General features: G+C 40.2%; 1 protein-coding gene across 2 annotated transcripts in view; it reads left to right on the forward strand.

Moving 5' to 3' along the window:
- JAZF1 (JAZF zinc finger 1) overlaps positions 1-25,866 on the forward strand; it is a 336,302-nt gene that overhangs the window by 83,052 nt on the left and 227,384 nt on the right. The gene's annotated exons all lie outside the window — the stretch shown is intronic.

Consider the following 25,866-nt stretch of genomic DNA (forward strand, 5'->3'; position numbering starts at 1 on the left):
CTGAGAAGTTTAGTAAAAATGAGGTCATTTGGTGTCTTCCACTAGAGCACATTCAGTGGACTTGGAATCTGAAGTAGAAGGTGCAGTGGGTGTGGGGAGGACTGGGAGGCAGGCAGCCGTGTAGACCGTGCTCTCTGGAATTGAGGCTGGGAAGTAGAGAGATAGGGAAGGTTTTTGTTTGCTTATTTAAAGATGAGCTAGTAGGTGGGTTTAAATATGGATGGGAAAAGATGCTGATGGGGCCTCACCGCCCCCGAGGAAGTGGAAGGAGATGAGCATCTGAAGGACAGCAGGAAGAAGGAAGGCAGGGTGTAGATGCTGGAATGGTGCAAGCGTAGGGCAAAGAACTGAGGAACGTGCCATCTAGTGGCTTACTCTTCATGGTTGGTAGGCAGCAAGGTTGTCTGCTGAAGATAGAGTGAGGTCAGATTTTCGGGAGTGGAAGAGATTGCTAATACCTGCTGCCTAGAATGGGAAGCGGATCCAACCAAGAAGTGGAGGGATGTGGGCAGTATTATTAGAAGGAAGGCAACCTGATGGAACTACTTTAAACTAAGGTAGAGTTGATTGATTTGTTAACCCTTAAAAACCCCAAGGTTCTCCAGCCAATAAGGTATTATTGAACTTTACTTTCTTTGATTTCTATTATTAAAAGCATACCAAACAAAAAAATCCAGATTTATTAAAAATATAGGTTTTTTTTTTTAAACTGCTCCCCTTCCCTGAAGATTTTTTGTTTGTGTGTTTGTTTGTTTTTTTGTTTGTTTGAGAGAAAGAGAGGATGTACATGGCAGAGGGAGAGGGAGAGAATCTCAAGCAGTCTCCATACCCAGCACAGAGCCCGATGCAGGGCTTGGGGCTCAGGGCTCTTTGTTCTCACCACCCTGAGATCATGACCTGAGCCTAAACCAGGAGTTGAATGCTTAACCAACTAAGCCACAGGTGAGCTTCCCTGCAGATTCTTAAATACTTCCCTAAGAAACCTTGCCTGCCAGCCTCTATTCAGTATCTAACTGGTGCAGTATCACCCAGTACAAAGAAAATATTTTAGACAGGGAACCTGTAACTACCCAGAGAAGAAGTATATTCAGAAATAGAACTGGCTGCACGTGTACCCCTGAATTTTTGCCCCTTTAGCACTTCTCGTTTGCATAGGTCCCCATCCCAACACAGCTGATATCATGTCATGATTAAAAAAAACGAAAGCTAAAAAAAAAAAAAAAAGAAAGAAAGAATTGCCATCTCCACTGTAACTCTGGGTTCCAGCTTAAAACCTTCATCTCTTTGCTCCCTCCACCTCTGCCAGGTGGGTGGTAACTCACCAGCTTGCCTTGACTTTGGTCTTCACTCAAAAGCCTTATCCCCAGACGCATTCCAGGAGGTATCCCATTTAGCCACAGACTCCCATCTCTGCAGGATTCTAAACTCCGAATCCCAAAGCTCAGACCCCTGCCCCACTCACTCCAACCTTTGGGGCATGTCAATGAGGAGAGAAGCTAGAAGGGGCAACACCCAGTGTATTTCTCACAGGCTTTCCTTAACTGAATCCTCTCGCAACTTGTTTGCGCATAAAACCAGTGTTTTACTTAAATGACAGTAAAAGATAGTTGTTCATGGCTTGTGAGTCTTGGGCAAAGGCTATAACAAGGAAAATTAGTCTGTATTTGGCAAATGAAAATACAGCCTACGTAAATACGTATGCCATCTTATTTTAAAAAGAAAAAATACCATTGGTTGTGACCTGCTAACTTGATTGACCTAGTATTTGAAAAACACTAGCTTACCCTTGGTTTTTAACCTAATTGTTAAATGACACAATAGAAAATTTATGTTTTCTTGATACAAGAGGATTTAAAATAGAAGACACATAGTGGTCATTCCCACTCGTGCAAAATCTGGGGTTGTCAACACTTTTTTTTTTTTAAAGATTTTATTTATTTATTCATAGAGACAGAGAGAGAGAAAGAAAGAGAGAGAGGCAGAGACACAGGCAGAGGGAGAAGCAGGCTCCATGCAGGGAGCCTGATGTGGGACTCGATCCAGGGTCTCCAGGATCACACCCTGGGCTGCAGGCAGCGCCAAACCGCTGTACCACCGGGGCTGCCCAGGTTGTCAACACTTTTGAAGTCAGCTTTGTCACATGTTTATTCACATTTACTGCCACCATTTAAGGTCACACTTAAGTTTACTTGGGAATAGTTGCATAATAGAGGAAAAAGCATAGAGCTAGTAATCAGGGGAGCTGGGTGCAAGTCCCCTCTGGTTCCGAATGAGCTGTGTGGCCTTGAACAGGTAAATTTTACCTCTCTGTGTTAACATTTTTCTCTAAGCTGTGTCCAGACTAGATTTTTGGTTTATATATATATATATTTTTTAGTTACAGGATTCTTCAATTTATAAAATAGCTCAGAGACTTAAAGAAAAAAAAATGTCTACAAACCTAGCACTGCTCAAATATAAATATTTTTTTCCAAAATCTGAACCTTTCTGTGCTGGTTCTTTTCTAGTATGTGTTAAAATACATACTAGAAATTTTCTAGTTAAAAATTCAAATTTCATGTGTGGGAAATATCAGAAAGGGAGACAGAACGTAAAGACTGCTAACTCTGGGAAACGAACTAGGGGTGGTAGAAGGGGAGGAGGGCGGGGGGTGGGAGTGAATGGGTGACGGGCACTGGGGGTTACTCTGTATGTTAGTAAATTGAACACCAATAAAAAAAAAATTTAAAAAAATTCAAATTTCATAATCAACTTTGAAAGGAGGCGGGGGGGGGAATTTAATCTCCTATGGCAATATGATTTTATTTCATATTCAAGTGTCCAACATATTTCGTGAATTGACACATTGTTTCATGAAAGCTTCCTTTTCAGGCAGCAGTTGTTGCATTTCACCAGTAAGTAGGTCAGTAGGTTGGTCGGTCTTAATGAAAACCTAAAAGGTTGAGGTTTAGTCCCAACTCTGTTAATTCAGTATTTTATAACATGGTGCTGGTGAGACAAGTTCATGAGACTAGCAGCCTTCATGTTGGCTTCTTTATTTCTCCAGCCATAGGGACACCATTTCTGAACAGTGCTCTCTCTAGGGAATGTTCTCTGCTCTAGGCCTACCAGCCAGCCTCTTTCTCCCTGCTCAGATGTTTGTCTGTGGTTCTGGGTTTCCATCATAAAAGCTGCATAAAGACTTATTTCCTTCAAAATGCATATCTCTTTCTGATTACTAATCTTTTCCCATGTGTGCATTATCTGTATTCAGTTAGAATCCTTATATGTTTGTTTGCTGTTATTACCAAGTGTTTGCACACTGTGTGCATGTGGGCTTTCCCAGCAAGACTGAGTAGTACCACTTGGTAACTGCTTTTGGAATAGATGAGTGAATGTGTGAATGAGCTGATGTTGCTTGATTGGATGCCTAACTCCATGCAAATCCATTACTGGAAGTAGAAAAATGATTTGACATTTATGAGTGGGCGAATGATATCATCTTTGTTTACCAGAAATGTGACATTACTCTTGGAGTTGTCACTTGTTTTAGGGTAGTCTTTTATAGTAGTTTGCTCAATATTTCCATTTCTGTCTCCTTCTGGGCACATAGTAGGAACACACTTGGCTGGGATTGTATTATGTGATTAGTTGAATCAAGGTGGCTGGGTTGGTATGATTGGTCCCAGCCAGTGAGTTAGGAAATGATGTGTACCCCATCTAGGCAAGAGCATATAATCACCAATATGAGGTTCTGTGGGGTCCCCTTCTCTCTCTTGTCTGGTAACTGACAACTCTCAGTGGTCAAGTAACGTGAGCAAGAAATAGCTAACCCTTGTGGGTTTGGGGATTGTTTCTTTGCCAAAACTTCTCCTGACTGTGCAGTATTCTTTTTTCTACTTGGAGATTATAATGTGTATTATGTTACATGACACAGCACAGTAGTTAAGAGCCCAAACACAGAATCAGAATCAGAGTGCCTGGGTTTGATTCTTGGCTCCACCATGTACTAATTGTGTGAACTGGGGGTAAAGCATTAACTGCTGTGTGCCTCAGTTTTCTCATATGTAAAATTGGGAATTTATTAATAATGCCTATAGTATGGAATGGTTATGAAATGTGATGTGTTAATGTTTGTAAAGAGGCTTGGGCTATGGTGAGTCGTTTGTTGAGTAAAACAAATTAATGTATCAGAGAGTCATGGGAGAATGTAAGGAATTTGCCTATTTGCATGAAGGAAGGTTTAAACTTCCTTCAAAGATGGCCTGTAGGAGTATCTGGCTGGCTCAGTCAATAGAGCAGAGGACTCTTGACCTCAGGGTTGTGAGTTCAAGCTTTACATTGGGCTTAGAGCTTACTTTAAAAAAAAAAAGAAGGCCTGTAAAGCAGGTCAGTGACTAAGTCAGGCTTGTGACTTGGGACCAACTTTGCACCTGCATCTGGAACTCTGAACGCTTTGGAGCCCATGGCAGACTGGGGAGCCCATCATGCCTGTGCAGAAGCATTTGGTGCCCCAGCTCAGTTAAGGAAAGTTGCTATGTGGCCACTGGGGGGCATAGCATTTCTAAGCTTTACTTCCTTCATGTCATTGTCCCAGTCCTCTGGCCAGGAGACCTCTCAGACTTGTTCCCATCTCCCCACACCTTGCCTTCCTCCCTTTTCATTCAAGGTACCTGGAATTCCCCCCTCCTTCCAGAGCCATTCCTGTGCAAATTTTGGATACCTGTGATTTTCTCTGGCTCTATTCTCTATAAACATCCAGCTCACAGAACTCTCCCATTTTTTACTTCAGAACAAAATGTAGGTACATGCATGTAAGTTCATGTACCTGTGCTGTTTGTTCCATTGTGTCCATGTGCTTTAGTTCATCTATTTTAGGCAACAAGCTCTGAGGCAAGGATTTGGCTTAACTCATTTATACAGAGCTTAGTAAAATGCTCTGTGGAATGAGAGACACCTAATAAATGCTTTAGACTTTTGAATGATGCTGTAATCATTTTAATGGAGGCTGATGTGTGTGTGTTTAAACAAATGGCATGTTTTCCAGCAACATTCTGGCAAATTAGCAGCTTCTAAATGAAAAAAAAAAGTCTATACTTAGAAAATGAATTTTGTAAACTGCAGTAACATGCAGTTATTTATTGCTAAGCTGATTTAAGCAGAGGCTGAAATGCGGTGGTGAAGCCAACATTTAATTTTTTTACTGACTTTGTTTTCTGAAGAGTTGGTTGGCATGACAGGGGTAGGTAGGAAAGCGGGGCAATTTAAAGGCGTTATTGTGAGTTTAATACATATTTTAAAGAGTTGGTTAAAAAAAACCCTTTATATTAGGTTAGCAGATGTGATTTGGCACCACCTCTTCCCACACATGTGCCCTTTTCATTAGGAATGTGTGCCTGATGTGGTGCAGATGGTATTTAAGCCACTTAGTAATATTTTCCACAACCTGTTTTTAGTAATTAGGCTTGAATTTGCTGGTTCAAAATACTGCAGTGCCTTTTGATAACTTTGTCAACTAAGGAACTTGAAATGTGGTCATCGTACCAGCAGAGGGCAGTGTAAGTCAGTGTTTTATTCGTAGTCCCCAACCTGCTGCTTGGTTTCCACACTGGAGAGCTAGAATGATCCGAATCTATTTGAGAGATGTGACTTGAGGATTTTTTTAAATGACTGATAATGACAAAGTTTTAAAAGTCTTTTGTTGACTGTCCTCTAGTAAGAAAATAAGTTGTCTAGAGCAGATGTGAGCTGTAATTTTATGAATTTAATTTTTTCCTGATTCTTCCATCAGCCAGTATGTGTGACTACGTGGAAGGTATAGTCCTTCTAGGGATCATTTCATTCATGCACTTAGAAAACATAATATTTGGTTTGATGAGAGTTTTTCTTCAGCAGACCGTTGGCTGACTGAGCCACCCAGACGCCTGTTCCACTGTTTTTATGACAAGGGAATAAAGTTAAAGGTCATTTTTGAGTTTTTTGGATAGACTTCTTCCTTCCTGGGACTTCAGATATATTTCTGGGTTTTTATTCCCTTCTGCCTTCTTTAGTCAATAGCAGTGGAGGAAACAGGGCTTTGTTAGAAGACCGTGAACAGAAACATGAAGAAAGGGAGGGTGGACGTGGTGTCCTTGCATGGAAGGAAAGGCTTTGGATCTGCTTGTCTCGATTTCCTTCTTCCAGAAAGTGCTCTGCGCTGAATGGTTCATTCTTCCCACATGGCCGTTAGGTGACTGCTTTTTAGCAGATGGTAATCTAGAAAGAGTTTATTAACATGTGTAGGCTCACAAACAAGGTAGCTGTGTTTCTAGGACAGAACCCCAGGCCCAGCCCCAGCCTCTTCAGGCCTTTCAAGCTGCAGTGTTGTCTCTAGAGACAGTGGGCTAAGAGATGGGGCCTGGAAAGAGCGTGACCGCTGTGTTTGGCAACCTGGTCCTTCAGTTTCTGCCCTGCTGGTTACCAGCTAGGGAACCTTGAGACAAATGTGGCCTTTATTCTGGGCAAACATTAGGGATCTGTGTTAATGGAGAAAGGGCGGGATGGATAGTGAGTAACCAGACAGCTATTAGCTTTTAGATTCTTTCTTGATGAAAAAAGAAAAACATGAACATCTATTGCCACAATAGATGCAAATAAAAGTTTGACTTCTATTTCAAAGGACTATGGGCTGACTTTCACGTATCATCGTGTTTTCTCTTCTTGCCACATTTTGGATATTTACACAATTTTCCTACCTCCACAATGTGAGGACATTTATCATTGTCTGACATGATCTTATTTATGTGTTTACATGGTCTCCTGCTTTCATTGCACAAGAATGTAAGTTCCAGTAGGGAGGGGACCTTGGTTGGCCTTGCAGGTGTCTCCACATTTGTGACGTGTTTGTCGTGCTTGATAAATATTTGCGAATGAACGGATGGCATAGTGAAGAGGAAGGAGCAAGTTTTACTGGACACTGAATTCAATCTTTCCTCTCCTGCTTCTGCCACCCACTCCTTGCTGTGTTGTCAGGAACCCATTCTAAAAGGCGTCAGTGTTATTGGCTTCCTTGTAGGCATGACCATGGGGGCAAGAGGGGCATGGGGTGGGGTTACAGCACCCAAAAAGAAGGGAGCAGCATCTGTCGTTGGGGGTGTGCTCTGGGCTCAGAGAGAAGTAGAATATGCCACTGAGCTCCTCCATTTCCCCTGGAATATACTGGGGCCTGCTGACTTAACAACTCGCCAGCAAAACAACCCATGAACTCACAGCCTGGTAGACCTGATTGGATTTTAGCCATGTGAAAGGGTCATACACCAGGAGAAATTTTTAGCCAATTGGAAAGAAGATAGCTAAGTGATGACCAATAAAGAATCAGTTAAAAAAAAAAAAAAAAAGAAGAATCAGTTTTTTTCAAAGAGTTAGGTTTGAAGTTATTTAATCAGTTATTTAATCAGTTTTTTGTTTGCAACACCACCACCACTGATTCTAACTAGTGGTGGGAGCTGGGGGATAGGGGGCGGTGGTGATGTCAGATATCGAAACATCACATTAAAGAATGTTTTTGAAAGGATGTGCCCTTCTATCTTCCTCCTCAAATACATGTGGTAACTAGAACTAGAGCTACCTGGAACTAAAACATCCTATAGAAATCCTTCAAGAGACATTTTTTAATAAAGGGGTTAAAATGATGTGAATAAACATCGATTATTGGCCTAAGAATGGAAGTTTCCAGAGAGAAATTTCTTTTTTCTTTTTTTCTTTCTTTCTTTTTTTAAGATTTTATTTATTCATTCATGAGAGACACAGAGAAAGAGGCAGAGACATAGGCAGAGGAAGAAGCAGGCTGCATGCAGGGAGCCCGATGTGGAACTCGATCCCAGAACTCTCTGATCACGCCCCGAGCCAAAGGCAGACGCTCAACCACTGAGCCACCCAGGTGTCCCCAGAGAGAAATTTCTAAAAAAAAAGTTCTATGAGCTATTTTAAGTTATCCCCCCACCTTTTATAATATTTTAAAACACTTTCTGAACACACAATAGAATGGCAAAGTTCAAACTCCATATATTAACTAAGTGAAAGCTTAAATCAGCAGATATCATTTTTGAAAATGAGATCTTTTCATTTCCTTTTTTTCCTACTTTGGCAATGGTTGGTAGACTCAGCTTTCTTTTCCATAAAATGGGATATTAGAATTTATTTTTTTAAAGATTTGTTTAGTTCCTTTAGAATTTAGAGTATTGTTGCCAGATTAAAAAATATATATATTAGAAACTAAAATTGAGGGGTACCTGGGTGCTCAGCTGGTTAAGCATCTGCCTTCAGCTCAGGTCATGATCCCAGGGTCCTGAGATTGAGCCCCTTGTCTGGCTCTCTGCTCAGTGGGGAGCCTGCTTCTCCCTCTCCCTCTGCCTGCTTGTGCACTCTCTCAATCTCTCTCTCTCTCTCTCTCTCTGTCACATAAACAAATAAATTTTTTTTAAAAAGAAACTGAAGTTGATAGTTTAAATATTAACTCCAATCCACTGGATGTCCTTTATATGTGTGTAACTCAATATTTACTTATATACATAGGGCCACATAAAACACTCCACATATGCCCCTGAGGAGAGGACAAAGAAGTTCCTAAAATCTTAACTCCTTCTAACTGGAAATTGCATGTTGCTGTGTGTTCTTGTGTAATGAAGGCATTCTGGCAAAAAATTTCTTTCTTGCAGCAACAGCACTTGAACTTCATGAAACATTATTTTGCTAAACTGATTTTACAAGCTTTTTGCCTACTGGCATGCTGAGGTAAAAGATGAGTCCTTTCAAGTCCATCATCTAGGATCCAAGGACCCTTATAATCTAAAACAAGAGAATATTTTCTTGGTTGGGCCACACACACGCTGACAGATGTGGATGTTGCAGTATATTTCTGAATTTTAAAACCCCTTTTAAAATAAATTTTATATTAAGTGTATTTCCCTTTGATCTTATTATACGTGTGTTAAATCTTCATTTGGGATTCATTTTTTTCAGGTTAATATTACGATTTTAAGAGCATACAAGAAATTAAAACTTTATTTCCTTGTCTCTAAAAGTGGATTTAATGGGAATAATACCTACATTTAAAAAAAAATCTAAACTATTTTAAAAATGCTCTGAGTGGTGAAACTTGTTATGGTAGTACATTTGGGGCAAGGGAAAACGCTTCACGAATACCTCGTTTAACAACTGTGGTTTTTAATAATCGGGAAAAATAACATGACTGTTAGAGGGAAACATTAAATATTCATGGAAATATGGACTTGTGTTTGAGACATAATGAAAACTTAAAGTTTAGGGAGAGGGAATAAAGTACAACTCTCAAAAGTATATATGAATACTAACTGTTATTTCACCTGATAAAATTAGAAAAATAATTCAAATTAATTTTTTTTCAAATTAATTTTTAAATAAAACAGATAAACATGCACACAAAAATCCATGAAATAGGAAAAAAAGAATGGCTTGAATAGCAAAAGAGGAAGACAAATAGGAGATGAGGAGGCGTGGTGAAAAGTCAGGCAACTTGGCTTCATTCCAGTTCCATCAGTGACTAGCCTTGTAGCCTTGGGTCCTAGGCCTTGTCTTCTCCTCTGTGGGAAGGGAGTAATAATACTTGTTTCAAAGGGTATTGTGATGCTCAGATGGGGTGATTCACATCTAGAGTTTTTATTAGTCTTTGCCTACATAGAATAGAAAATGTAAATGTTAAGAGTGCATTGCAACCCTGAAATAACCTTCCTTTTGGCGAGTAAATTGGCTTAGAATTTACATTAAAAGTCAACCGTAGATTCTTATGTCTTGATTTGGCAGTGTTTAAAGTCTGAACAATAAAATAAAGAATGGGCAAGTAAAGTAATTGTAGAAGAAACTAATTTGAGGAAACCCCAGTATTCACATTGCATTCCTATTGGACATAAGCATCTTTGATAAGTAGAGCAGTTTGTTTTCATCATGATGTAGATGATGGTGACATTGAAGGTCCACTGAGTTCATAAGGTGTGCTAGGCCCTGTAACCATATAGAGGCAGTGTCTTACTTAGTACTCACTAAAGCCTGATGAAGAAGGTTTCATCATTAAACGCACTGACAGTTAAGAGGTTGGGTAATTTACTCAGTATCCACAATGAATGTTGGACCTGAAGCCCTGGCAGGCTTACTTTGGAGCCCTAACTTATTTTATTTTATTTATTTTATTTTATTTTATTTTATTTTATTTTATTTTATTTTATTTATTTTATTTTTATTTTTATTTTTATTTTTATTTTTATTTTTATCTTTATCTTTATTTTATTCTATTCTATTCTATTCTATTCTATTCTATTCTATTCTATTCTATTCTTTCTATTCTATTTATTCATGAGAGACACAGAGAGAGAAGCAGAGACATAGGCAGAGAGAGAAGCAAGCTCCACGCAGGGAGCCCAATGTGGTACTCGATCCCAGGACCCCAGGATCATGACCTGAACCAAAGGCAGACACTCAACCGCTGAGCCACCCAGGTGTCCCCGGAGCCCTAACTCTTGATTGGCATTGGCACCACAATGGATTTGGGGGTGCCTGCCTGTGGTTATATTCTTGGGGACCCAAATCTAAAATGGGCTTTTTGGTCTGAATAGTATAATTAGAACATTGAATTTGTTTCTTTTACTACTATTTCTCCTCCTTCTCCTCGTTCTTCTTTTTCTTCGTCTTTTATAGGAGCATAGTTTTGACAACTGGTTGGTATGCGTGTAAGGAAGAGGCTGTAGCTGCTTAAATATGTGTTAAGCTTCCGTAAATATCCAATACTATTATTGCTTTAGTGTCTGTATTATTTTCTTCTCCACTGTTGCTCCCTGGAATGTATCCAAATGGGATCTATATCATGGATAGCATTTTCATTCTTGTTGAAAATTGGTGGTTGTTGACAACATGATGAATATACATAGTGCTAATAATTTGACAGATTTCCTAGTTCAGAGATGTTAAATTAAAATGACCTAAGAGAAAGGGATTAATATGGGAATCAAGCCCCTTAGTAGTTTAAGAAGGAGTTTGTCTGTAGATTATATAAACTCACGTAAACAACCATCCCTGCTAACAAAAGAAACACATGAGGCAAGAGGATGCAAATAGTGATTTAGTGGAATAATGATGGTCTGGCAGATGAAAATAACTGAGTGTTCCCGCAGAGGAGGATCAGAGGACCATTCCTCAGAAATAGGCCTTTAAGGGATGGTAGGGTAGGGTTCGGAAGTAGAGGGAAGAGACTCCCTTAAACAAATCTAGCTAGACTTCATCACACTCACCTCCAGCTTTGATCTCTGCAGCAGGAAGCACTCCTATTAAAACTGGGACTTGCTGAGGCTTCCTCGTGTAATTAGAGAACATGTTCTCTACATGTTCCACGATGAAGCCTCCGCTCTAATTACTCACAACCTAGCTGTACCTTGATGGCAAGAGGTGAGCCACCAATAGCATTTCTTAACGAATTGCTGAATTTCCTTACAAGACATGGGGAAACTAGTTCCTAACAGAAAAATATCTCAGCATCATCAACAGCAACAACAACAAGATTTAGCAAGATGGAAGAGAGGTTTGTAGAAAAATGAAGAAATTGGGCTTTAAGAAGTGATGAAACTTTTGGAACACCATTTCATTTGGAGCTGCTCTTGGCTGCCGTGCTCCCACATTATTGCTCCTTGCACAGCAAATTGCAGCCCCTTTTGTAGCAAAGGATACCCTGTGTGTCCCTAAAAGTTCCATTAATGGGCACGTTTTGAACCCCCTCCTGGTTTTAAGGCTCTGTCTGTCACCATAAGGCATCTAACTTGTCTGAGGGGCTCTGGATAAAGTTCCACAGGTGGCAGGAAGATAGCTATCTGGAAACGAGCTTGTCGGGGTAACTGCCTGAATGGAGCAGAGATCTCCCTCCAATCCTCTGTTTACCTCCTCCATTCCCACTAGGAAAAAAATCAGGGAGGAGCAAAAGAATAGTTGAGAATACTGTTGATTTTTTTTTTTCTTTTAAAACTGGCATTTTAAAAGTTCTTCCATGGGGGAGTAGTAGTTGATCAAGGAAAAGAAAAGAAAGGAAACATGACAAAGACATACTTCTTTTAAAAAAAAATTATTTATTTATTCATGAGAGACACAGAGAGAGAGGCAGAGACCTAGGCAGAGAGAGAAGCCAACCCCTTCCAGGGAGCCTGATGTGGGACTCAATCCCAGGACCCTGGGATCATGACCTGAGCTGAAGGCAGATGCTTAACCACTGAGCCACCAGGTGCCCCAAGACAAACTTCTTGTTTCGTGTAAACAATTGGCCTTCTCTCTGTTGGTAAGTTTTAAAAAACATGTAAGATGATTGCATTCTGAAACTTAATATCCTAAGTAAACAAGTCCTTGGTAAAATTTTCTCAGTTAAGAAGCAAGAAATGGTTAAATGTATGCAGAGGGTCTTCATTTTTTGTGGCTTTTCCCCCCCAGAAAATAGGGAAATGGGACATTAATGCCAACTAACTACAGTTCTGAGCCATGTTATTTTTTGAAATGGTGCTGAACTACTTTTTTTTACCCTGTTCTGGTAAATGTGGATTTTTCAAAAAAAAACAATAAAACCAAACAAAAAAGAAAACCTGCAAAAAAGCCAAGAAAGGAAATTAGGGATCAGTTTATTTTTTATTATTAGTTTTTAAAGATTTATTTATTTGAGAGAGAGTGCACGAGCCCACATGTGCGCAGGAGCACCAGTGGAGGAGGGGGCAGAGGGAGAGGGTGAGAAGTAGACTCCCTGCTGAGTGCCCAGTGCCATGCCAGGCTTGATCCCACAATCCTGAGATCACGACCTGAGCCAGAATCAAGAATCTGCCCACTTAACCAACTGAGCACCTAAGAGCCCCTGGGATCACTTTTGAAGACTGTTTTTTTTTTTTTTTTTTTTTTTTTTTGATTTTTTTTTTTTTTTTTGAAGACTGTTCTTGTTCAGATTTGAGCATATCCATTTTGCCTTCTGAAATTAAATGGAATCTGATTGTATTTTGAAGGGGGGCCTTGGGACCAAGTCATCCCTCCAAGTTTGCTTCCTAGGATGGTTCTGGCTAGCGTATTCTTAAAATCAAAGCAAGACCCTGTCTCATTGTCAATAACAGGATTTATGCAGCTTTTCAGGATAATGTTGGTCCTTGGATTAACACAGCTGGTACACAGTTACTTTCGTCCATTTGATCATTAACATATAACATATAGAAGATGCATGTAACTTGTTGAAACACAAAAGACAAAACCTCATTAAATCAAACATTTGGTGTCATAAACTGTTTATAACATTCAAGTATTTTTTTAAATGAATTAAATCAAACGGACTACTATGAATTACAGAGTAAAGAGAAGGAAATCATAAAAGGTTAGATGAAGAAATCTGTGTTTTCTACATGTCACACTGGCAGGCACATTTCCAAGGTCACATCACCCTTATAATAGGACCATGGGTAAGTTGTTAACTCTTTAAAATTCTACTTCTAAGGATAGTTGTCATCATCAGAGGTAACCTTTTCTCTTGCTTCAGATGTGTTAAGTCTTTACACTTATTAATTCTTTTATGTAGTGTTTGTAGTTTGTAGAAGGAAATTGATTTTCTTGTAATGGGAAAATCATCGCTCCTATTATGACATAAAACTTTAATTTGATGTCTCCTTCACTGACCCAAGCTAATTACAACAAAAACATGTTAACAAAGTGAGTAAAGTTCTTTCTTTCATGCATCAATTTTACTACATAGGGCTGCCCCAGAAAGTCTTAAAGGAAGGTGCTGCTCTGTTACCCTGGGACCGTGTGTGTGCGCGCGTGTAACCGCTCTGACAGGCTGTGAAATATTGATGCTCTGGGTGGAACCTGAACTCCTAAGATCATCGGCTTCTCAGAAGCAAAGAAATATTAAAGGGAGTTATCCGTCAGAACACACAACAGCTGAAAGCATGGCCGTAGCTTCCTCTTTAATTTGGGCAGATTGGAATGCACTCCCCTAAAATCAAACGGAAATAGTAAAATTTAAAAACTTTTATGAGTACCCAGCTCAGCTGCACCTGGCTTCCCTAATTGCCTTCAACCAAGTCATTACTGGGGAGGCAAGATGTTTAGCCACTAACAGCCCTTATTAATGTATAATAGGAATTTACTTGTAAAACAGAATTATTGGGATGGCATGATGTCATAAAGACAGAGTGCTGACATTTTAGATTGTTTTATATAGGAATGTTGAATTAGAATTTAGGAGTGGAATATTCCTTTGGTAATTAATCACAATTTGGTGTGGCCTCAGTGTAGGTTAGGCGCATGGCTGCTGAAAATTCATGATTGTAACAGCCCTGCATTAAAGGCCATGTTTGTGCATATGCATATCATTCTCATGAATTATCTATGGGAAAGAGAAGTGTTCTCCACTAGTTTGCAGATGTGCAAAAACTGACCATTGCAGGTGTAAATACAATGAAATGTTTCATCAAGGCTGCTTCTCTGATTTCTGTAAAAATGTCAGAGCCTTACAATTATAAAAATGCCTACCTATTTTCATCTTGGTCTCGATGATGCAAGAAAGGGATTACACTAATTTTGCTGGACCTCAAACTTAGAATCTGTCAATATGGCCCTGTGATTAATGGGCACAGACTTTTACCTGCCTCATAAATATAATGTGCCTTGATTACCGGGCTCTGTTTGCAGAGCAATAGTTAACATGATGTCAACACTTCCATTGTAAACCCTGTTTTTGGAGGGGTTTATAACGTGGTCATAAAAAATCACTCGGGATGACACTTTGAATATGAGGTCTTAGTCCTGGGGGATGAAGATATATAAAAGGATAGGTTTAAGTGTTCCATTTACCTAATTTTATAGGTTTATGAAGACCTAAGCTGCATATACAAATTTCAAGTTTTATATTCTTTAAAGAGAAAATATTTAAATAACAAAGAGGATTTCTTATTGCTCATTTTGTTCAATGTTTTCCTAAGGGAATAACTCCATACCTAGCTGTTGGGTCATTTATTTTGAACCAGGAAGGAATATTTTAAGCATGGTTATGACACATATCAGAAGACATTTAAAAATCATTCAGTATTGATGTCTTCAGGATTTCATGCCAGTTAGCCACATAAAGTCATAGTTTAGGTCAAAATCAATTAGAATTCCAAGACAAAGCTTGAACTGGGTGAGCCTTGGAAGGTATAGGATGAACTGGGTCACTTTGTGTAAGATTCAAACATCTCTCCTGAATTGGAACATACGTTTTCTCTTGTGTTAAAGTGAGAGGAAATTGCCAAGACCTGGTCCAAGGCCAGCCCCTTTTCACCTCCTGAAGCATGGTGATTGCATGGTGATGTTTACCCAGTATCATGAGGAGTGGGGTCACTCTCAGAAGTTCAGGATTTCTTTTTTTTTTTTTTTTAAGATTTTTACTAATCTATCTATCTATCATCTATTTATTTAAGAGATAATCTTAAATCTCTTAGAGAATCTCAAGCAGGCTGTGCTGAGTGCAGAGCCCAGTGTGGAACTCAGTCTCAGGACCCTAAGATCGTGACCTGAGCTGAAACCAAGAGTCCACACTTAACCGACCGAGCCACCCAGGTGCCCCAGGAATTCAGGATTTCTTATGTCATATCAAGAAAGGACCAAAGGAGCCCTCTGGCTGTTACTGTGCCATACTTCTCTTCTAGTTTGTGAGTGCAGGCCAGGAAGCCAAGATTAACTTTGCTGGAATTTGGTGGTGAGGGGGGAGGAGTGGCGGAGGGTTGGATGGGAGGCTGTGGTTAGAATCCAAACTTTTGAAGTGGGTGTTCAGCTACCACAATGTACTTGACTTATTGGACAGCTTAAGAGTTTTAATTTAAAAAGTCATCTTACAGAATTTGTGATTGGTTCCAAATCCACTAGTTGACCTGACCAAAAGGGTTTTTTGTTGTTGTTGTTGTTAATTTGTTTTGTCTTGGGGCTTGGGGGAGGAGGATAGAAAGGCTTGGTTGTGCCATAAAGTCAGTAAAACAAGACTGTTGAATTCACAATGATGGGCAAGTTTTAGGTTTTCTTCCTGCCTCCCTTCTCTTCCCCATTCTCCCTCCTTCCTCCCACTTCTTCCCACCTTTCCTTTCTCCATTCCTCTTTCCCTCCTTTGGAAAATAGGATATGCCCTTTAAGGCATCAGTACCAAACCGTTAAAAGGACAAAAAGATCTTGTAGCCTGGAGCAGCAGGGGGCTTTTCCAGAATCTGGAACAGGCAGCGGAGAGGGTTGCAGTGTGGTGCTTATAGGACTGGCATGTGTTTCAGCACTCTGTGTAGTGCCCAATCTATTTTTCAGAATATGCTCTTGATTCTCTCATTCGGTCATCCTGGGCAGGAACGAATCATTCTCTTTATATTTTTAGTCTTACTACTGTAACATGTAAAGTATAGACGCATTAGCATCATTCTTAGGCTCACAGGTGTTAGACTTAGTGGTTTGCTTGAGTTACAATGCAGGGCGCTGAATGAATGTACTGGGCCACTGGGCAAGCCTTACTGCTTGGAATAAGTGTAAGTGTTCACATAAAGGCACCGGCAGCCTAAAGGTTAAGGCAGCAATAGTGTTAATTGATACAGTGATAAGTTGGTAGCACTGAGTTTTGGGAACAACATAATATGCTGCACTTGTTGCTTTATGTGATTGGTGTATTTAAATCCTCACAACAACCCTATGAAGTAAGTGGTTTATTCTGTCTCTGCAGGTTTGGATACTGGGCCTTAGAAGGCCCCTTTACACTTTCTAAGATCACATAACTTTTGTGAGCTGTGGAGCTAGATGGAAACCCAGGTCTGTCCCATTCTGAAGCTCATGGTGTTACCATTTTGCACAAACAACTCAGAGATCAAGTTCTCACGAGTGAAATAGGAACAAGTATTCATGAATTCATCAGTAAATATTGGTTGTACACCTCTCCTGAGATAAATAAACCTTGTGCTGCAGTCCAGGGGCATGATGTGAACAAGACAGCCTTAGAGAATTTAGAGCCTTCCAGAGTTTATAAACAAATGAGGTGGGGGTACGAAGGAGTAAATGAGGAGATTGCAGATTAGGCATAGGGCAACACTAAGGAAGCCCCTCCAAAGGGTACCTGATGTAGATTTAGGGCTTCAGGCAAAACTTCCCCAGAACCACAAAGCTGCAGGAGGGGTTGACATTAGCCAGATGGCAGGGATGTGGGAGAGGGGGGCAGAGAGATAGGGAAAGCATTTTAATCTGGGAGGACAGTAAATGCAAAGTAGGTAAGAAACATATTTAATTGGGGGAAAGGCTGGAACCCTCAGCAATAGTCAGGCCCTGAAGGGCCTATGAACAGAGTTTAAGGAAGTTTGACTCTCTTAAGAGCTATGGGAAGGAAGGCATTGGAGGGTTTTGAGCCAGGATTAGGTGATCACATTAGCATCTAGGAAGCTGGCCCTGACTGCCTTATAGAGCATGGAGTAGATTTGAGAGCACTGGAGCCAGAGCCCCAGTCACAATTGCTATGACTGAGATCTGGCACAGATGCCAGGGGTCCTCAGTGATTGGTGGGCAATGAGACCCTGATGGGCGGCTGGGTGGAAAGCCATGCTTTTCACCAGAGAAAATCAGAGCCAGCAGCCGGGTGCAAGGGAGCAGGTGATGCCTACAATTTTGAACCTGTTGCAGCCTGGGGAGTCTCCAAGTACACACCTCTGATAGGCAGTTGAGGCTAGAGAAAGAGATGTGAGAGCCATTATTATACAGATACTAACTAAAACTATAGGAGAGGAAAGAATGGTGGAGTGAGAGGAGCACATGGGAAGATCCTCTAGGACAAGGACCCTCCAAGGTTGGACAAAGAAAGGGGAGCCTGCATAAGAACAAAACGAATGGCCAGAGGTCAGAGAATAATGGTGCTGTGGTCTGAATATTTGTGTCTCCCCTACCCAATTCATATGTTGAAATCCTCACCTTCAACATGATGGTATTAGGAGGTGGGAACTTTGAGGGTGATTAGGTCATGAGGGTGGAGCCCTCTATGTGAGATTAGTAGATTAGTGCCCTAATAAGAGGCCTACAGAGCTCCCTAGTCCCCTTTTGCCTTGTGAGGTGCTGGCTATCAACCAGGAAGTGGGCTCTCACCAGACACCAAGTCTGTTGGCACCTTGATCTGGGACTTCCCAGCCTCCAGATGGTGAGGAGTAAATTTCTCATGTTCGTAAGTCACCCAGTATGGCATTTTGTTAGAGCAACCCAAATGGACTAAGACAGATGGGGAAATCCAGAAAAAAGGACTTCAATGAGAAATGTTGGCTGGTGCAGTTGAATGCTGCAGAGAAGCCGAGAGTCCAAGGGCTGCCAAGGTGAGTGACATCTGCCACCTTCCCGCACACATCCACATGTGCACTTGTCTTGAAGGAGGCAGTCCTTTGGCATGCTTTTTTTTTAAAAAAAGATTTTACCTATTTGACAGCACAATCAAGGGGAGCTGTCGGCTGAAGGAGAGGGTGAAGCAGCTCTCCACTGAGCAGGGAGCCTGATGTGATGTGGGACTCAATTCCAGGACCCTGAGATCATGACCTGAGCCAAAGGCAGATGCTTAACCATCTGAGCCACCCAGGTGCCCCCAGGATGCTTTTTCTGAAAAGATTCTATCATCTCATTTCATTTCGTCAGAGACCTAAAGAATACGTTAGTGGTACTTTAAGTTTTAGGTTTCCATATACTTTCTTATAATTATCAAACATACTCTATTCTAAAATAGCATAGGGACTTGTAAATAATAAACATATCTGCTATCTCAAAACGTACCATTTTTAGGTTGAAGGTAATTTCTAAAAAAAATTTTTTTAAGATTTTATTTGGGCAGCCCTGGTGGCTTGGCGGTTTAGTGCCACCTTCAGCCCAGGGCATGATCCTGGAGACCCGCGATTGAGTCCCATGTTGGGCTCCCTGCAGGGAGCCTGCTTCTCCCTCTGCCTGTGTCTCTGCCTCTCTCTCTCTCTCTCTCTGTGTCTCTCTCATGAATAGATAAATAAAATCTTTAAAAATTTAAAATAAAGATTTTATTTATTTATTTGAGAGAGAGCATGAGCAGGGGTGGGGTGGGGGTACAGAGGGAGAAGCAGGCTTCCTGCCTGACGTGGGGCTCGATTCCAGGACCCCAGGATCATGATCTGAGCTGAAAGCAGGCACTTAAACAACTGAGCCATCTAGGTGCCCCTAAGGTTGAAAGTAATTTTTGAGATCAACTTGTCTAGGACCTTAATATTACCTTTAGTCATTGGTTTATTCAGTAAACATTTATTAAACTCTATTATTAGCCAGGTATATAGATTAATAGGAGTTTTACTGTATTGATTTTGTTAAGAAAGTATAGGAGTGCAGAGTTTTGTCATAGTAAGAATGTTATGTAAATGCATAGAAATACAAAAAGTTCGATCTGTGTTAAACTTTTGTTGTTTTGTTGTTTTTTTGTTTGTTTGTTTCCTTTTTGGGAAGAAGGAAAGACAAAATATAAATGCATATTGAATCTTTCTCTGTGGGGTTTTGATGAGTACCTCTCACTCCTTGACCTTTACGTTTTACCAAATTCCTGCATGTCACTGATGCCTCAGTTTATCCCACATCCCTCTCCAGGTGGGGTCAGGCTCCTGACCAAGTCTTGGGGGTAGAGCAGAGGCCATGATAGTGCTCCAGGCCACACCAGTTTACCAAAGAGCATGGGCACTGCACTCTCCAGACTCAGGTCCCTTCTTACTCCCTAAAACCAACCACCATGGGCCAGTGTGGATGGGTAGTGACTTGCCTTGTTGGTGCTGGTTATGACCGGAGCTGTTGACTCTTCTCTTCATGCTCATCCTCTGCAGGTGTTGGCCACTCCCCCAAACTCCTTCCCTGACCTTCCTTTAAGTTGGAGCTAGACAACTTGCTCTGTCTTCTAGTTACTATTTATCCACATGCATCTTCTCTCATCATAAAGCCATTCTCATGTTCCAGGTTTACTGATGAGTGGGGACTCTCAGCTTAGTCTGTCCCCAAAACCTTAACCTGATCACATTCCAGCTGGTGTTCTCTACTGCATTGAGGTAAGAGGAATGCAAAGCATCCTTTAGCGCTTCTCGTTATTTCTCCATATGCTGCTCTCCACAGGGTTTGCTTGACTTTTCCCCCAATTACCAACTTACTCACAATTTCTTCTTGACATCTTCCTCCTCATTAATAGGTCATTTCTCTGATCTATGGTGCTCACTGTGGTTTGTAAACTGATGCTGTAGTTAATAAAGGTTGTTAACAGCATGCTGAGTGTTATGATGAGATTATAAGGAGCAAAGCATTTGAAGCTCAGGGCCTGCTGCATAGTGAGTATAATTAAATATTTCTTAATTAAACATTTTAGCGAGTAACTAGGTTCTCGAGTGCTCACTCCACCCATCCACAAGCATTTATTGATTTGCTTGTGAGCTGACTGTCCGTCGTCGGTGTTATTTTAATATTTGCTAACTCACAGATGAACTCTGAGGCAGTTTTTTTGTTTGGAGACTTGATACTTCCATGATTTCGCATAATGAGTTCTTTTAAATGATAGTATCGATATTTGATTTTGCTCCCTTTGGCTTAGTTTTTTCAGTATTTTTCAGTGTTTCTCGTTGCTCTATACCAGCATCACAGGAAAATGGGAATGAGGTGGTTTTTGAGCTGTGAATGAAGAGGTGATACACATGGCTCTGCCGTGGTTGGATTCAGCAGTCAGCCCAAGTGAGGCTGGTCTTTTAAATGATCTGGATCTTAGGTTCCTTAACTGTAGAGAAAGAAAGTGGAATGACATGGCATCTTAGGTCCCTACCATTTTGAAAAGTCGATTTTTCTAGTTCTAGAGTCCAGGCAAATGTGTGGTTGGCATTTTGGTCCTATAATTTGCAAATCATTCCACTGGCTTTTGAATATCTATGTTCAAGGAGGGAGGAGGGCAAGGCTTCCCACCAATGCTCAGCAGACCTCCTGAGACAAGCTCTCTTCTCATTCAGTGCTTTCTACTTCCCACAATTTTTTTATCATTATCTAATGGTTCCCAAAAAGTGGGTAGGAGCGCTGTATCTGGATTTACTGTTCACAGATTTAGGATTCTTTCCTTAAACTCTCTCCATCCTGTCACTGAAATTCAGGCTCGGTTATGGCATCAAGGTAAAAAAATAAATAAAACAGCTTGAATTTTATATTCCATATCAAGTGCCCCTTTGTCCACTAGCCTCACAATCAGGAGTTAGCTACATAAAAATAATCCAGCAGTCATATAATCATATCCTCCTTGGTTCACGAAATAACTTTACCTTTTGAGTAGCATTGTAGCTTTCTTACCACAAGAGGGCAGTGCAGGTGACTGAATGAAGGAAATGGCTCGTGCACCAGTAAGGACAGTGTTTGCTGTACTAGCATCCATTTTACAAAGCATCTTCGTGTGTGTGTGTGTGTGTGTGTGTGTGTGTGTGTGTGTGTGTGTGTGTGACGGTCTTAGTGGTTCTCTGTGATAGGGAAAGTAGGCATAATTATTCCCATTTAACAGATGGAGAAACAAACCAGAAAGGCTTAGAGCATACAGTTGTACAGCTAATAGTATCCTCTAGAGCTTGAATCCAGCCAAGTCCTACCTGAATCTAGGTCTCTTTCCACCACACCTCTCTGCCCACAAATGGTCATTATCATCATCCCAGTGACCTCCTAAAGTAGAGCTGAGAGGTTGTCCAAAAGCTAGAAAACCATCTGTTCTGTGGCAGCGGTTCTCAGATTTTTTCCAGTGGACACAGCATCTTGTGGGAGACTTTCCAGACCCCTACGTGTCCTGCTGTCCCAGAAAGATGGGAAAGGCTGGGAATGTTAGCCTCGTGAGTACCGCCACGAGCAGCCGTCATTGCAGTGCCAGCTCTTTTGATCTATACTAGAAAGAGGGTCTTAACTAGATAGAAGATGGAGAGGATAATGAGAGAGGTCGAAGTGAAGGACAAACTGGGACCCGGATGTGCATGATCCAAATGACTGCTCAGTTTCCATGGTGAACTTGGAAATTCCCTGTGGACTCCCTGAGCTCCACCCCCTTAAGTAGTTTCAAAGGAGACAGCGGAACACAGGAAAGGCACAAGCCAGGCTAAATCAGCACTAAACCAAACACCCCATTATTGAACATGCAGATGAAGATTTTTCTAAGCTCCCAAATTCCAAAGCCTAATACTGAAGGGCCAGCAGGCAGTTACCCAAGTGGTCGCTTTGCTGGGCAGCTTACATACAGAATTTATCCTAAAGGGATTTTGCCTTTTTTTTTTTTTTTTTTTTTTTTGGTAGTTAGAGTGATTCTATCAGGTAATTAATTTCAAGTGCATTTATTCATTTGTTGAAAAAAATAAAAGGCTCACATAGCAGCCTGTGGTTATTCTAGTTGCCCGATGATTCATGCATTCAGATCTAAAACCTGGAGTAGGTATAATCAATATGTGAAAAATAGGTGCTGCCTAATTGCCTTTTTAAATCAGTAAAATAATTAAAGCCTTTATAGCCTGGCCAATTAATGTTTGCACATCTGTATGGTTGGCTTAATAAGGAAAAGCTTGAGAAAGATAAAATTACAATACCAAAAGCATCTAATAGCTGAAAAACATTTCCAAGTGTAGTTGATTAATTATCCTCCTCTCTTCCTCTTTTTTTCCTCCTCTTTTTCTCTTAACAGACTAAACATTCAGTAAATCCGAGAGTTCCAGTTAAGTCAGCATTCCTATTGTAAAATGCCAGTGTTATAATTTTTCCTTCATCATTTTCTTAGATTCCAATATGAGTGTCATTGTTGTGTTTAGTAAAAGAACACAAATATTTATTTTAAACATTTCTTTAAACAGATTCTTAGTGGAGGGTAGAGCTCACTAATGCTATGCAGCTGGGTTTTGGGGCTTTAAAATTGGTTGTCGTCTGCATACCAAGTCCTCTGCAAGTACTCAGCCGCAGAGAGCAAAATCCCACTTGACAAGAAGCCTCTAGATATGGATTTATGCAATAGGATGCAATGTTTACTTTGGACCCGCCGTGATCTACCTGGGAAATTTTTCCTATGATATTTTATTAAAAAGTTCTAAATACATATTTGCACAATATTTTCTTATGGAAAGATCTGTGTAAGGAATCTTTAACTTATTTCCAAAAGGGAATTTTTTTTTAAATGCAGAAATGCAGCAATTGTGTCAGCAAATCACAGAAAAAAAAGGTATGGACATAATACGTTTAGAACTAACACTCACTTCTGGCAGAATTTCCATTCCTTCTCATGTCGGTGCAGATAGACGAAGTGATTATTATCCTAACCAGAATCCAGAATCCAAATCTCATTCTGAAGTCCTTAAATTAAACATACGATCAGTCTTTTTAGCAAAGCCTGTCATGGGAGGAGTTGGGTATTGGCTTTTCTTCTTTTTCTTTCTGTTTAGCCTGCATTGAACCTTTGGCCTTACCCCAAGTGTATGGGTGGTATATGGTTTAAAATTGATATATTAATGTTGAATTTTTATTGTCACAGTTTCTGTTCGTGCTCCTTTCAAACCTTTCATTTATTTGTTTCTGAACCTTGGATATCTCATAAAAATGTCACCATTGTGGTTGAACATTAAGCACCTTCCCATTTTGCCCTGGGCCGTTGAAATAAATTTGGACCAGGTGCTCTGCTCATAATGGAGCCTCTTGAAGTGCTCTGATAATGAGCCGGGAGCGGAAGCTGTCAGCCTTCAGCTGGCTTGAAGAATGCAATTAGAGCAGTTTTAATACTGCGGAGGGACCCCATCCAATCAAGGCCATTTGAGTTAAACCAAGTCTAGAATCCTAAACATGTACATTTAAGCACGTGAGCTTTGTCTCTGCACTGCGTATAGGGAGAAGGCATTCCTCTACAATGGATCCATTTTGAGTCAAAGAGGGAAAAAAAAGCCCCGAATGCCGGTGGAAGTTCTCTATCTTTCATCCCTCCTGTTATGTTATTGTGACCTTATTTATGGTCTGATGTCATTGGGCTCATGATAGCTAGCATCAAATTAAACTTCACATCAGTCAAGGACTTAGTAAGACCACTTAGCTCAACTTCTGTTTAATAGCAAAGAAAAATTGGATTCTCCAAGACACCCATGAGTATGGGGAGTGCTAAAGTAAAGTATACTCACTATAGGAAACCATTAAAAGGAATAGTATTGTCTATATATATTACTGAGTAAAGTAAATCCTGCTTGGGGGAGGTGGGGGACCAACCAACTATAATATACATGTATAGGTACGTAGGAAAGATTTAGAAGAACACATACCAAATCAATAAGGGGAAGTGGGGCTGGGAAGATAGGTTAAGATTTTGACATTCTCTATATATGTATTTTTAAAATTATTTTCTCTTTTATTTAACCAATAATTTTTATATTCTTGGGGTAGCTCAGTTCACTATCAAGCCAATGGCTTATTGTAAGCAAATAAATTAGCTTCTGTGGAGTAGGAAGTTCTGTGAGGGAGAAGCACCCACTTCTCCTACTACTTGAGATGCTGGGTTATAGTAATGAGAGAAGGTATTTACCAAATAGCTTTACATTTGTCATTTCAAATACTCATTCCTCCACAGATACTCATTTGATACCTGAGGACATGCAGGTTTAAGGAGATTTCCGTGATTTGCCAGGCCACAAGTTTGAAGAGAGGTTTCAGGATTTGAACCCTTATCAGCCTGGCTCCAAAGGCTATATGCTCTTAATCCTCTCTCTTCCCTGCGCTTGGTTTCTGAGAAGAGTTTTTAAAAGCAGATTTTATTTCCAGGGTCACGCTATCCCTTCAGATTTGATTTCTTTTCAGAAAATGAAGACCTACTTCAGGAGTAGACGTTGTTGTATGGTAGTATTGTTGTTAATGGAAGACATTTCTGTAAACACTTGAACCAGTCATTAAAAAGTCATTCCGGGCCCATGGAATTCACAGTGGATACTCTAGTGAGTGGAAGCCTTTGCCCTAACATGATGCTGTGATAATAACATCAGTTCAATTGCAGCTGAAAAGTAAATAATTTCACAGAGTGGGCGAGGTGGGCGATGTCCTCATTAATAGCAAATAGTATGCATAATGTAAGGATTGTAGTAATTAAGTATTCTTTTATTAGCTCCTGATTGCTGAACAGTAGCTTACTTAGTCATTTCTTCTAACATTTATTATTTAATAAGCCATGAATCTTTTGTATTCCATAAAAATATGAAGCTTATTCCATAGGGTACAAATCTTTCTCTTTGAGTGTGTGTAGATAGGTGTATATGTACATATACGTATTTCCATTTCTTTTTTTTTCTTGTGAGCCCTACAAATTTTGGAATTACTCATTTAAAAGAAATAATCACTCTAAGATCGAAAGTAGAATGGTGGTTGCCAGAGGCTGGGGGAGTTATTGTTTAATGGGAATAGAGTTTCGGTTTACAAGATGAAAAGAGACCTGGAGGTGGATGGTGGTGATATTTGTCCAACATTATGAATGTATTTAGTATCACTAAACTGTACGCTTAAAAATGGTTAAGATGGTAAATTTTATGTTTTGTGTATTTCACCACAATAAAAAACACTGGAAAAAAATTACTAAATTTAGCCGCAAGTGAGCCTCATCCGGTGAACTAACATTTAATGGCCCTTCTTTTGACATCGTGACACTGCTTGTTAACTTATCTGGGGCAAAGTAATGTATTTAGGCCAAATAATTTAAACATCCTCTCCCAGAACCTGAGAAAAATATCACTGCATAGGTAAACATGAGGCACTTTGAAATGTTGCAGTGACACCTGTATAATACCATTACTTAACTATATTTTTATAAAGCATAGGAAATGATAGAAT

The sequence above is a fragment of the Canis lupus genome, chromosome 18 (genome assembly GCF_048164855.1).
Source record: "Canis lupus baileyi chromosome 18, mCanLup2.hap1, whole genome shotgun sequence".
Classification (NCBI taxonomy): domain Eukaryota; kingdom Metazoa; phylum Chordata; class Mammalia; order Carnivora; family Canidae; genus Canis; species Canis lupus.